This window comes from Puma concolor, chromosome B4 (genome assembly GCF_028749965.1).
Source record: "Puma concolor isolate L17-30 chromosome B4, mPumCon1.1.hap2, whole genome shotgun sequence".
Taxonomy (NCBI): domain Eukaryota; kingdom Metazoa; phylum Chordata; class Mammalia; order Carnivora; family Felidae; genus Puma; species Puma concolor.
Window position 1 is genome coordinate 25770709 of NC_141673.1, and position 15383 is coordinate 25786091.

Here is a 15383-nt window from a genome sequence, read left to right on the forward strand (position 1 = left end):
GTTGCATCCTTAATTTTGTTGTTTTATTTCTATTTTTATGCTTCAATCGCTTTAGAGCCAAAATAAAATTTAGTATTTAACCAATGATAACACGCAAATGAAAAACAAAGATCCCCTGGTTAACAAACTGAACATTAACTAAGATGAACCGACCAAATTAGACCTCATAGCACAACTGAGCAAATTTTAAGAGTGCAAAGTGATTGTTGGTAAAATTATTATTTTATTAATTTAAAAAAAGTGTTTGGGGGCTAAAATTACCATCACATTTTCTCTGAAACTGCCAAGTAACCTGTGTACTATTTGACAGATCTCAGAAAACCAGATCATGACTAGCGGTTCACAGATTTTTTTTGGGTCTCAAAACCTCTTTAGGATCTTAAAAATTATTGAGAGCCCCAAAGAGTTTTTGTGGATGTCCAACAACATTTATCATATTAGAAATTAAAACTAAAAAAATTAAAATATTTATTAATTTACTTAAGATAACAGTAAACCCATTACAATATTAATGTAAATAATGTAATTTTTAATGAGAACACTATTTCTCCAAAATGAAAAAGAAAGGTATTGAGCAAGATGGATTGTTTTACATTTTTGCAAACCTCCTTACTACCTGGCTTAACAGGAGAGAGCCAGATTCTTTTTTTTCTTTGAAATGTGTATTTATTTATTTTGAGAGAGAGCACGTGAGCACAAGCTGGGGAGGGGCAGAGACAGAGAGGGAGACAGAGAATTCCAGTAGGCTCTGCGCTAATAGCTACGCAGGGCTCAATCACTTGTACCATGAGATAATGACCTGAGCCAAAAACAAGAGTTAAACGTTTAACTGACTGAGCCACCCAAGCACCCCTAGAAAGGGAATATTTTTTAAGTCTTTTCTGACAATTGTATTACCAAAGAATACCCATAACAAAACTCAACAAGTGATAGTTTAGAAAAGGTTGATTTTAATGTGGAACATGAAACCATATAGATAAGCTTTTTCTACCCTATGCACGAGTGAGAAGTGAAAAAGGCAAATGGGGTTGCCTGCGTAGCTCAGTTGGTTAAGCTATCAACTCTTGGTTTTGCTCAGGTCATGATTTCATGGTTTGGAGATCAAGCCCTCCATCATGGTCCATGCGGCTGGTGCAGAGCCTGCTTGGGATTCTCTCCTTCTCTGCCCCTCCTCTGCTTGCTCTTGGTCTCTCTCTCTCTCTCTCAAAATAAATTTTAAAAAAACTTGAAAAAAAAGAAAAAGGCAAATATGTTAGTTATTAAAATGTGACGGCCTAATATATAATAATGTATTTCTTCTTTTACGACAAGATCAGGCTCCATGTTGCAACAGCCCTAATCACTGTATTTGTAGGTTGGGGTATTAAGTTTATAAATGAATACATAGAAATTTCTATGCTTCATATGGTAAATATTATTATAGGTTGATGGCAGCCTCAGAAAGGGACTTTTTTTTGTAGAGGGCAAGGTAGAGTAGGTGATGATAGGTAATTTTTGGTTATAACTTTTTTCCTTGGTTCAAGCAAAATAGAACCATAAATATTTCAGTTAAGTTGTTTTCTTGTAAAAAATTATTAGCACTGGACTCAAACTATAATTCTGTAGTATTGTAGAATGATAGTGTTGCCAAAAGAAATACGAGAAACCTCAGACACAGCATGTGGGAGCTTCTCCCCAGGAAATCCTTGTGGTTCACTATTCCTGTAAATTTTAGCCTGACAGAAAACACACATCATAGCACCAGAAAGAATTTTGCTAAATGAAAGACAGCCAAGAGTCTCTGGTTGTGCTAAGATTGTTGTGATGGCTGAAACATATTTTTGTAAGAAAAGTAAACAAAAATAGACAGGAAACCCCAACATTTTTGCTGAACAAGCACTTCAAGAAAATGACTCATTTAAGTCCATGACTACCTGCCCTTCATGCCCACCCACACATTAAAGATATCAGATCCCACACTGATGCATATAAAGCTTGAACCACCCATTTAATGCATTGTTTGCTTTCTGCATGATTTGTGGTGCATTCTGCATAAGTGCCAGTACCATTATTGCTGGTTTGCATTTAAAAAGGAAGACAAACTAGTGCAGAAATTGAGGTGATGGGTAAAATACTTTTATTATTAGGTTCTCTCTTCTGAACTGCTTTAAACACTTACAGAGAGAATACGTTGTAACCTTCCAGGTTCTAGGCCAAAGTAAGAATAGTCAACCTGGCAACAATGGCAAAATTAGGCAACTCATTCATTAATAAATACTAATGGAACATTTTCTATGTGCCAAGCAATATCTAGGCATAGGGAAGAAAACAAAACAAAACAGGTGAGGTCCTTGCTAAAAAGCTTCCTTCTATGCTACTTCTGATAAGGCCACTGCTTTCAACTACCAAAGAAAATACTGAGTGTTTTGATACTTTCCAGATAGGCTGCCATGTTTCAGGAAAATCCTCTCTTGGTCCCAGCTTCCTTAAGTACAAAATAAGAATGCTATTTTCTTAAACTTGTTCAAGTGGTAAAACAAAACTCATCAGGGCGCTTGGGTGGCTCAGGCCCAGTCGGTGAAGCGTTAAGCTCAGGTCATGATCTCGCAGTTCTTGGGTTTGAAGCCCCGCGTTGGGCTCTGTGCTGACAGCTCAGAGCCTGAAGCCTACTTCGGATTCTGTGTCTCCCTCTCTCTCTGCCCCTCTCCTGCTCACACTCTGTCTCTCTTAAAAAGAAATAAACATTATTAAAAAAAAACAAAAAACAAAAAAAAACCCTATGATGTTCTGTGAGAACAAGATAAAAAAGTGGTATGTTAAAATATTATAATTTTATGCTAAACCAAATGCCATCTTATCCTATGCAATCAGCCAATGCCAGAATACAGAAATTCTACATATCAAATTACTCAGTTTCTTCAACAAATGAGCCATATAATAAAGGAAGTGGAGGAAACTGCTCAAGACTAAAGGGACATCCAAATATCACCCAAATGTCACATATGAGTTTTGCCTACATCCTGGTTTGAACAACTATAAAAAGACATTTTTTAGATACTCGAGGAAATCCAAATGCAGGCTAGATATTAGGTGATACTGTAATCTAACTAAACGTGAGTTTGCTCCTTGATGAGTCACATATAGAACTACAACAGGTAAGTTGTCACACAAAGGAAACTTTATTTGCAGCAAATAAGGACAGCATGGGGAATAACTTCCAAAGCCTAACTCCCTGAGCAAGGGTGAATGGGTTTCTTTTATTAAGGATTACAATGAATATTTAGATAGGGGAGCCTTGTCATCACTTAGAGGCAAGCATCAAGTGGCACATGCATCCTAAGGAAACATGCCTTTACATGTACCCTAGGTTATGTAAATGAGGCTTGTGCTTCTCCTTGGGCAGAGATTTTGTCATTACAATGAGGTAAAGGTAACTGACAGTCACTCTATGGGTCACTCCATCCATGGTCCACCTGCATAGGCATGAGTTGGGGGCTCAATTCAAACTGGTCTAGGCGGTCTGGGCTGGCTAGAATTGTTTGTCCAGGCAGTCCTTATTGCTTAAGGAGTAGTTCCAGTTTCTATCACAGGATGCTATGCCCCTTGGTCTTTTGCCTGACTTCAGAGATATAAGCTGGAAAGAAGAGCGTAAGGAAAACTGTGGGACAAAGGTCAGTGAGTACAAGCAGGTGAATAGTAAAGGTCCAGTCGTTAGGTCTGGCTGGTGACAATTATTAGGGAATTACTAATTTTATTAAATAATTATATTGGAGTTAGCATTTAAAAAAAGAAGAGAGCACATTTGTCTGTTAGAGATGCATACTAAAGAATTTACAGGTAAAATCAGGTAATGTTTGGGATCGGCTTTAAAATACTCCAAGAAAGTGGCCCTCTTGGCACAGTGGGCAGCGCATCAGTCTCATAAAATACTCCAAAAAAAAAAAAAAAAGGTGGGGGTGGGAGAGAAACATATAAGACAGTTTAGCAAAATATTAACAGCTGTTCAAGCTGAAGCTGGGTCGTGGGTATAGAGACCTTTCACTGTATTATTCTCTCCTTTTATGTATAATTTTAAAAGTCCATCATAAGTTAAAAAAAATCAGATGCCAGGCTTTCCTAGAGTCTGGCATAAAAGATTTAAGAAAATAATATGGCAGAAAAATGTAAAATTGAGAAAATTCCATTTATTATTTTACTCTGGGAAAAAGAATAGCTTATTAAATTTTAGACTAGAACACTCAAGTCTTTGCAAATTTCCATATAATGGTAGTGGTCCTTCTAATATCTGCTGAAAGAGAATATGACAAAAAGCAAATGTTAATTTAGCTTCATCTTTAAATGAATTTCTGAGTTAATTATACTAGCACCAATTAACCCACTGCAACATATGTATGTGATATTTTACGTATTCATAAAAAGTATTCATATAACATTGGGCAAATATTTGGATTTGCAAACTTTCTACAACAATGCGCAGGTCACTCAATACTCCCACCAAGGATAACAAATGTCAAAGGTATCCTCTAACAATAAGATTTTAAGTAACCAGTCTTAGTGGAGACTTACCAGTCTTGTGACTTACTAGTCACAAAAAAATGACTAATCACCTGTCAAAGTCAATTATTCATATTTACCTTCCACAAACTAATTAAAAGTTTGTGGAATAAAAAGTCTCAATTTTGTGATTTTTGGAGCCATGTTTTAAAAATACCATTAAGACAGTTAAAAAACATAAACAAAAACCAAACAGTACGTTCCTATAGAGCAGTAGTCCTCAAACTAGATTTTGCACCCATCCCCCAACTCCAATGTCTGAAGATATTTTTGGCTGTTATAACTGAGGAGGGGAGGAATGTTACTGGCATCTAGTAGGCAGAGAACAGGAATGCTATGTAACATCCTCCAATGCATAGGAGAAGCCCCACAAAGAGGCATCCAGCTCAAACTGTCAATAGTGCTAAGGTTGAGAAATGTTGTTTTAGAATATGAGCAATCATAGATTGAAAAATTGACAAAACTTAAGTAGCCCAACAGCTGTTTTCCTCACTTCTTATTTTGGGAGAATGATAGATTTAAAAACCAAACACCTAAATGGAAAATTATTTATTTTTCCATGACTTGTAATCTAAAACTCAATAGGCATTCTAAGAGTGAAATGAGTTATGTTCAAAATAACTACATCTGAATTTATGCATTGAAATTTTAACCAGCCACCAAGAGCAAAGTTTGGTTATGGGCACATCTCAATGCTATAGGCTTACAACCAAGCACATGTGTCAGGCTAAGAACCTTAGATGCTCTTTCACACTAACTCTTATGCTCTTATGTACCCTATGGACTCTCTCCTTCTCTTTCCCAGAAGGAGCTGTTCGCAGACACACTTTTAGAAAGCCTTTGTAGTCTACAACAACTACTGGTCAAATTCTGATTCTGGTTTCTCACCAACTATCTGCTGTTTTCTAGATGCCACTGACTGAGTGCTGGCGGCATTCCACTAGAAAAATCACTTAGCTAGAAAGGGAAAACAAATGGCAATCCAACCATCAATTTGTTCATTTATCACTAATCAAATATTTATTGAGCACCTTCTATATGTCTGGCACTAGAATTATAGGACTTTTCTGCCATTAACTTCTCTCTGGGAATATTTAAGAAAAAGTTAACTGTTTTTATGCTATAAAAGGAAATTCAATTGTTCAATTTCACGAAAAAAATTTTTTGACCATATTGCTATTTTTAAATAAAAATTTCAAACAACACAAAAAGATATAAAATAAGAAATACCTTTATCTTACCCTTCACCCCTACTCCCTTTCTCAAAATGTAATAAACACTCTTTAGTTTGTGAATACCGTCTCTTCAAATTTACTACCCATTTATGCTTGAAAGTGGCTGGCAACAGAGGGGGGCAAGGTGACTCCTAGATTTCTGGTTTGGACAATTAGATGGTGTTATTCACTGAAATATAAAATAGTGGCAGCACAACAAGGCTGAAGAGGGAGCCTATGAGATACTCAAATGTGAATAATTTAGACCTAAAATATCTGGAGATCAGGAAAGTGGCCCAGTTTGAACGCACAGATCTGAGCTTTTAGCAAATAGGTATGGTGGTAAACCCACATAGTAGGGTACAGGTATGGGAACATATTGAGTAGATGAGATCAGCTAGAGGTAATACAGAGGATGAGAAGATAAGAAGGCCTTACAAGAGGCCAGTATTTCAGAAAAGAGTAGAGCCAAAGCTGGAAAATAGAGTAATAGTAAAGAAAGTTAACATTTCTTGAGTTGCTTATATGGTAGGCATGAAGTTAAGGATGTTTTATAATACTTTATTTACCCAAAAAAAATTTTTTTTTAAATGTTTATTTTTGAGAGAGACAGAGTGTGAGCAGGGGAGGGGCAGAGAGAGACGGAGACAAAGAATCTGAAGCAGGTTCCAGGCTCTGAGCCGTCGAACCACGAACTATGAGAACATGACCTGGGCCGAAGTCAGACGCCCAACTGACTGAGCCACCCAGACGCCCCTATAATACTTTACTCTCAACAACAAACTTCTAAAGCGAAATTATTACTACTCCTACCATTTTAGAAGGAAATTAGGGCATATGAAGTCAAAAACGTGGCTAAGTTAAATAGTGTAAGACTAACCAGCTTTGGTCTGAGTCCAAAGCCTACACCCTTAATAATAACATAAAACTGTCTCTGAGGAAAAAGGGTATCTAGAAGAAGTCTTCTTTCATTTATTTTTTTTTTTTAAAGTAAGGACCACACCCAACATAGGGCTTGAAATCACGACCCCAATATCAAGAGTTGCATGCTGCACCGACTGAGCCAGCCAGGTATCCCTTATTGTTTTAAAATATAAGTTTCATTGCTCAGGTAAGGCCAACAGATCAGGAGATGACTGCCATTGGAAAGACAGTTATATTCATAGATCTCAAAAGATGGAGGCAGGCCATGCCATGAGGAAGGGGAGGTCACGGTGGGCAGCACCAGGGTTGGTCAGGAGGGGAGAGGGAGGAAATTATGGATCACGGCCTTTACTGTGGTTTCTTTGGGAAGGAATGAGCAAGGCAAGGGAAGCAGGCTTAAAACTGGCTAGTTTGCATAATTTCAGCAGGCTCTGAAGCATAGGGGTTGTCCCTAGTGAGGTCTGGTATCTGACCCTGTGATGATTAGGGCAGATGCGTCGTGGCCAGGTGAGAGGTGTGTCACCTAGATGAACGGTTTGCTATCTCTTAGGAATTGGTTAACTCTGGGAGCGGCAATCCCTCCAGGGTCAGTAAGGTCCTGAGATGATCAATGCATCAGAATACAGAAAGTAAAAGACATGGTTAACAACATACTTATTTATCAGATTTTATTCACTTAAGGTCCAAAATGCTGATCCTGCATGGTACAATTTTTAATTCAGGGGTATTGTTTCCTCTCTTCAGGTTGTCCTCATCTCAAATTATTAAATTATTCCCCCTTCACTGGTGGCTTTAGGTTTCATAGAACTATAGCCACTTTAATCTGGAAACACAAATCTGGATTTTTTTTTCCCCTTCTGTGAATATACTTTGTTGGAGTGTGGCAACTCCAAATCTTCATAGAATTGTTTCAGGCTCCATGACTTTTCTGTTTACTCATTCTTAAAAGAGTTCTATACTTATTATCTTAGGGTTAACAAAGTACAATCGGGAATAATTCAAGCAAAAACCAAAGGGAAATTTTCAGGTATAAATGCAAAGAGGAAAAATAATCTACAGGCGATAGATTATCAATTTAGAAATCCACTCACCAAGGGTGATAGAGCCATAGCAGGCACAAACATGATCAAGATCACACAAACAAAATTAAGCAAGTATTCCAGTGCTGCAGTTTCCCACAGGCTATGGGGGCCACAAGCAGGGGGGAGTCCGGAAACGGTCCCTGACCTGCTCCACCGGCTCATTTCATAGGTTCCAACAGTGTTTATCTCTGGTTTGGAAATGTCAGTGGAGGCTGTGGATTCTGTTCAATATTACTGAGATGCACTTTTCTTCTCACAGGAGAATGATCAGTGTCAGTTCACATCTATTGGGTTGATTCTCTCCCCCACTAATTCATCCCCAAACAGCAGCACCAAACATTTACTGATTACCTACGTTTATTTCTAAGTACCAGGCACATTTCTAAGCATTTTATGTGTTAACTCATTTTACCTTTATGATAACTTTATGAGGCAGAGCTCGTTTGAGAAAAGAGAAAAACTATGACATAGAAAGAACATGTAACTTAGCCAAGGTCACAGAAATAAGAGAGCCAGAATTTGAATCTACACAAGCCAACAGAGAGCCAAAACTGTTATTTATTTCACTACGTTGCAACTAATTTAGAGTAAATAAATTCATTAACTCAGTCTAATACAGTATTTTATATAGTTGTGTTTTTTTTAACCAGAAACTGGACTTGTAATTTAAAAATTATCTAACAGATTAAGTTAGAAAATTCAACAAAGCATAATTCTCCCGATAATACCTACTTTTATTCCCAATCATTTCTCTTCAGATAAGTTATAATTCGTATGTATTTACCTCAGATTACACAAACCTTGAAATTGGCTGCAAAGAATCCTGGGACTATAAAAACAACAGTACCTTATTCTTCCAAATTATTCTCAAGGCTATCTCACTGAGTTTTTATTTTTATTTTTATTTTTTTAATTTTTTTTTTCAACATTTATTTATTTTTTGGGACAGAGAGAGACAGAGCATGAACGGGGGAGGGGCAGAGAGAGAGGGAGACACAGAATCCGAAACAGGCTCCAGGCTCTGAGCCATCAGCCCAGAACCCGACACGGGGCTCGAACTCCCGGACCGCGAGATCGTGACCTGGCTGAAGTCGGACGCTTAACCGACTGCGCCACCCAGGCGCCCCCTCACTGAGTTTTTAAAACAACTCTTATGACACTTAAGAGAAAATATGGCCAACATATGATAAAACTAATTTCTTTATGATAAAACCATATAATCCAATAAGAAAATATTAAAAACTACAAATATGGGCAAAGGATATAAAGAGGCAGTTCAAAGAAAAAAAATACACAAATGGGTGAATACAAATAAAAACATGCTAGACTTTACCCTTGATTGAAGGAATGCAAATTCAAACAAAGATATAATTTCAACCTGATAGTTGGCAATGCTTAAGTTTGGTCATGTATACTGTTGGTAAGGGTATAAGGAAAAAGATACTTCAGATGCCATTAATGGGAGTATATAAAAATATTAATATATCCATTGATGTAGCAATTCTACTAGGCATTGATCCTATAGATCTTATACAACATTTCTATGTGTATTATGAGTATATATTTGCTTATATGTATATATGAATATAATTGCACTGAAAATGATCTGGCAGAAAACTGAGGAGAGTGGTTACTTCTAGGAAGAAAATGAAGATTAAGGGAGGGCTGATGCTTTCCTTGTATTATTTGACTTTTTCATAATGAGAATACATTCATGTGTTATTTGTGCGGAAAAAGGTGCCCAGTGTAAGGCCTAATAAAAAAGGTGTCGAATTGTTAGTTTAGCAAATGAATAGAATGATCCTGTGCACTTGTCTATATGAAAATTAATCATCTAGTCAACTATTACACAGTTCCATTATTTAAAATGTCAGTAAAATATCAAATGCTAACTGCTGTCAGATGTCATCTGATCTCTTTAAGTCCATTATTAAACACAAGAAGCAGTAGGAAAAGGCAGTTAGCTACTAACAGAAGGCAGTAGAAGACAGGAGGCATTGGCACAGAGATATGAAAGTGTATAATGTAGGAGTGACTTTGTCAATGAAGACTTCAATTTATAATAAACCTGTGCTTACCTAGAAGGCTTTGTTTCCAGTCCCTTGTTAAAGCAATCTATCAAATTACTTACAGGTAACTTTTCTTTAAAGATTTATATCTGTTTTTTAATTTCTTCAGAAAAGAAAGTACTGTAATGTAAGTTATATATTTTTAAAAGTTTCTGCCATGCCAAAGGAATCTCTAAAAGATCTTTTATTCAAAACAAAATCTTCATGAAAAAAAGATTTTCTATAATTAAGGGCTTTGATGGAGGATATTTGCCTGGAAACAATTATTTATTAGCTATTAAAAATATTTTAGAAGTCTTTTCTCCTTGAATATAGCTTATAGCTATAGGTATAAATGTAATTATTACATGTAAAACAGCAATTTTCTGGGAAATTATGAGGGAAAAGGAGGAATTCCTGTTGTTAGTTGCTATTATTTCCTTATTTCTTTCCAGGCTAACTGCAGAACATCACAAAATAAGCTGATGAGGAAGACTGTCATTACCAAATTATGCAAGGTAGCTGTTTTCTCTATTTTTAATGAAAATGCTTTTAGATATAAAGAGCTAAAATTGTCATAATTTACAAACTCTATAAAGGAAAATAAATTTACCCATTACAATTAATTATATTGTCAATATACTGAATTCCTACAGACTTTTCACTCATCTTTAAATCAGTACACAATCAGAAAGCATTAATTTGAAAATAACTACTCACTGCTTCCCCTACCCCCAACCTTAAACCTTGGATAGATAATACCATAAAAAGTACCTTGCAAAATTACTTATAAAATAACAGGAAATACTTTTTGTAGTTTACATATTTCAACGTAACTTCTAAATTACTATACCCAAAGCCCTGAATCCAAGCATTAATTTAATTGTTCCTCAATATGAGCAAAGCAAATCTAATCACAGAAATCAAAAAGATTAAGTAAGCTAAAAGCATCCAGAAAAATTGGTCTTACTAATTAAACTACTCACGGACAGCATAGTTATAATTTCTCCAATTGACCTAGATGAAAAATTTATTGCCTTTTGCCCATATTCTTCTGATCCATACACTTCTTTCTTTGATGGTTCCCACTTGTTTCTCCAGAAGAACCACACTACAAAATGGCCACTGAACTGGAGGGTGTGTCTTCATCATTACTAAGCATTTTCCAATCAGAAGCAGCTCTTTGAAAAAAACCTCAACATAATTCCTTCACTACCACTCAGTAACTGCAGAAGTAATAGAAGGAGTAGGGGTTTTTAAACGCCTTTAAAGGATATTACTGAATAATTATGTTTACTTAAAAATTTTTTGTAAACTAGCAGCAGGTAAGACTTATATTCATAAATTTTCCTGGTTGCAGGCTTCTAAGATTTTCCAATCAAAATCAATCTTATCCAATTAATCATATGAAGTGTTATACACAACAAAAAGTTTTAAAAAGAGTGACTTCACATTTTTTCCATACAATAGCACAAATGTACTTAAGTACGATTGTATATAATACAAAACAAAATCCATCAAAAAAAAAAAAAGCTTGAAGAGATGCAAAGGGAGAAAACTGACTTGCACAGCTTATACACTCAACTGATTAAATATAAAGAACGACAATGACTTGGTCTTAACTAAGAGAAAGGAAGGTAGCAATGGTGGATTGAGTGCTCCCTAGTTCTGATGCTACCCTTAATATCATTTAGTATCTGATTAATGAACTGGCATATAATGGGCATTTATTGGATGCAGGGCAGAAGCAAGGTGAGGAAGTAAAACTCATTTTTAACTACTTAAAAAAAAAAATTAGAACCAAGTCAAACACACAGGCAACATGTTGTGAGAAGAGCATGCAATAAACATTAGAATGAGGTCTGGATATTATTAGATCACATCCAACCTTATTGTCTTTTTTCCTTATCCCAAATGATAATAAAAAGAGTAGAAAAAGAATTTGTGGTTCCCTTAAGAGAGAAAGGAGAGATTTTTCTCTCAAAATGATGTATTATGCACTTTCATCAGAAAGGGAGAATCTGTAAGGAAGAGTGAAACTAAAAGGATAGGGCAAGATCTATATAGAAGTAGAAAATCCACTTCAATAAAGTTGTTAAAGAGACATGAAATTAATGGTGTGGATTAATCAACAAAATCCCAACTTTGGGAACTACAGAAACACTGGTACAGAACCAAGAAAACTAAAATTGAGTAAGAGTTCCTGATCTAAAAATGGACTGGAAATGAGCCGAATCTCTTCCTGTATTTCCTAATTAATGGAGAACTCTAAGGGCTTGACTCTTATTTACTCAACCTTATGAGTTCAAGCCCCATCCTGGGTGTAGAGAATGAAATAAATAAACTTTAAAAAAAAGAAAGCCTTTAATAGAACTGTGTAAAAATACCAAGACAACCATAAAAATAATTTAAGCACTGGGGCACCCAGGTGGTTCAGTCAGTTAAGTATCGGACTAGGTTTCAGCTCAGGTCATGATTTGTTTGTACATTCAAGCCCTATGTCAGGCTCTGTGCTGACAGTGTAGGTAGGGCCTGCTTGGAATTCTCTCTCTCCCTCTTTCAACTGCCCCTCCCCCACTTCTCTCTCAAAAATAAACATTAAAATTTTTTTTTAAATTTTTTTAATGTTAAACTCTTTTTTTTTTTTTTGCCCCAAATCTGTTGTTTCATTGGTTTTATTTTACTTTTTTAAATGTTAAAATCCTCATTAGAGATCTGTGGATATGTGAAGCCAAAATGGAAGGAATATCACCCAGACAGAAAAAAGCAAAGACTTGTTCCCCAAGAATAATTTTTACAACTTGTGTTAAACAAATTTATTATTGCACATCTGGTAATAAACTAGCTTTGGCCTTAATGATTAATCTTTTATGTCAATAGGGTTCTAACTTAACAACTCATTAATAAGTATTCTTTCAATTTCAGATAGTGATAAAAGCATGAGTTTTGCTATGCTTCCAAGCTCAGCTACTATTTAGAAGTAGAGTATTTTATACAATTGTGGAATTTTATGTACCACAGAAAACTGAAGATGAATTTTAAGTGAAAATGAGATGACACAACAATACCTTAAATTTTATAATTATTCCAGACAGCAATTCCATTATCAAAATACCAAATACTGTCAATATATACATTCACAGACAAAAAACAATTTTCTTCCATTAGTCAAATCAATAATGCAAATAGAAAGAATCTACAAATAGTATTTAACCTTCAAATATAGAAAGGATACTGGAATTAAAAGTTTTAAAATTAAAATATATAAAAATAACATAAAGAAAGGACAATCTCTCAAGTAAGGAAGGATTTTTTAAACTGACTTTTACGTGTGAGAGATTGGATGAGAGCCATCTCACATTTATCTGACTTAGTGTGGGGAGGGGGAGGGGTACACCTGAACATAATGGCAACAAAGAGTTAACATTTAATAATTTACTGAGAAGTACGTAGCAGGGAAAGAGATAGAGATAAGAGGTGCAAAAATTAGCTTTCCCAGTCATGAACAAAGGAAAAGAGAATGAGTTTCAACAAAAACCAAAGAATTCAGCCACCGAAATAGGGTTATCGTGGACAGATATGAAAGAGTAAAGAGTCCCTTGAGGACAACTTTGTCCCTATAGTGTAGTTACAAAGAAATGGTTTAGATACACTACAAATAATGTAAAGAGGTAGAAATATTTGTCCTTCAGATAAAAACTTCTTATTTTCAGGTACTCTTTCCTCTGGGCATGGAAGGATTCAAAAAAGGATGAATGGCTCAAAGTTCTACAATTAATTTATAATGAAAAAATCTGAAAGCTACAAAAGAGCAACATCAGAACTTTATAACACCTGCCTAAGGCCAATAGAGGCTACATACTCTCAAAAGATCTTACAGATAACAATTACAGAGTAAAATGATGATATTGGCATTTCAGTATTTATTTTGCAGAGTACCCATGTTAGACATGCTGTTCATCATTTTCGAAACTTTGTCCTGTTGTTGTTCTGCCTGAGAGGTCCAAGTCTGAGGTTATGCTTTCCACTCCTTTCCACTGGAGCCTCTTGGGGTTGTTAGGTTCCAAGATAACGGAATTAACTTTGAAGGTATATTTGGAGTCTAGTACTGATAAAAAGAAGGTCAGATTCTGGGGCAAGGACTGGGACCTGGACCTGGGAATCTCACTCTTTCTTTTCTGTCTTAATTCTCTACTACATCATCTTTCAGTGTAGCCCTGGTCCTCCCAAAGTAGCAGCACTCAAAGATGACCTCTGGGTCAATATTATAAGAAAAGATAGTAGAGTTACTAATACTCCAGGAAATTGATATTAAATCAAGGCACTTAAAAAAGAGTGTTAAGTAGGGAAAGGATATAGTTGGGAGTACTTTCCAAAACTCTGCTTGACTTAAAATTTAAAATTTTAATTTTTTTTTTCAACGTTTATTTATTTTTGGGACAGAGAGAGACAGAGCATGAATGGGGGAGGGGCAGAGAGAGAGGGAGACACAGAATCGGAAACAGGCTCCAGGCTCTGAGCCATCAGCCCAGAGCCCGACGCGGGGCTCGAACTCACGGACTGCGAGATCGTGATCTGGCTGAAGTCGGACGCTTAACCGACCGCGCCACCCAGGCGCCCCTAAAATTTTAATTTTAATGTAGCATATGACATTCTGAGTCTTTTTTTTTAAATTTTTTTAAATGTTTATTTCTGAGACCAAGAGAGACAGAGCATGAGTGGGGGAGGGGCAGAGAGAAAGGGAGACACAGAATCAGAAGCAGGTTCCAGGCTCTGAGCTGTCAGCACAGAGCCTGACGTGGGGCTCGAATTCACAAACCGTGAGATCATGACCTAAGCCGAAGTCAGTTGCTCAACCGACTGAGCCACCCAGGCGCCCCCTGAGTAAGTCTTAAGACATAAATGCGTTTGACTTCTGACTCTAAAAATCATTAAAACAACAGTGTTAAAACAAATACACCAAAAATATCCAGTCAAATTTTCTTAGGGTAGGAGAGGTTTAAGAGACAGGAAAGCTAAATGTAAGATTTCTCAAATTATCTTGCAGCTAGGATTCTAGATATAAGTGGGCTTTTCTTTCTCTCTTCCTCCTTCCTTCTTTCCTTTCTTCCAATATGTGTTACCAGCTTTCTGGTAATGCAGAGGCAGTTGCGGTAGAGACAGTGGATAGATTCTGAATTCCAGTACCACTGTACCAGCTTTGTGGGTTATCGAGAGGCAGATGTGATGGTTTCCTGACTCTTACGTTGTTGCTTATGATCGTGATCATGTGTTCTCAGCTTCATGAGCATAACAACCTTGATAGATACTGGGTTCCTCATTTTCTATCACCCACCCAGGTTGATGTCCAACCCCCACCCACCCCACCCCTGTCTTTAGCAAGAATTCTTCTATTAGATCAGTTTAGCCAAAACCACTCTTTTTCTTTTTTTTTTTTTTTTTTTAATGTTTATGTATTTTTGAGAGAGAGAGAGACAGAATGTGAGTGGCAGGGGAGGGGGGGAGACAGAATTCGAAGCAGGCTCCAGGCTCCAAGCTGTCAGAGCTGTCAGCACACAGCCCGATGAGGGGCTCGCACCCAC

General features: G+C 36.5%; 1 protein-coding gene across 9 annotated transcripts in view; it reads right to left on the reverse strand.

The window, feature by feature from the left end:
* The window catches only part of VEZT (vezatin, adherens junctions transmembrane protein), a 77709-nt gene that overhangs the window by 57639 nt on the left and 4687 nt on the right, over nt 1-15383 (reverse strand). The gene's annotated exons all lie outside the window — the stretch shown is intronic.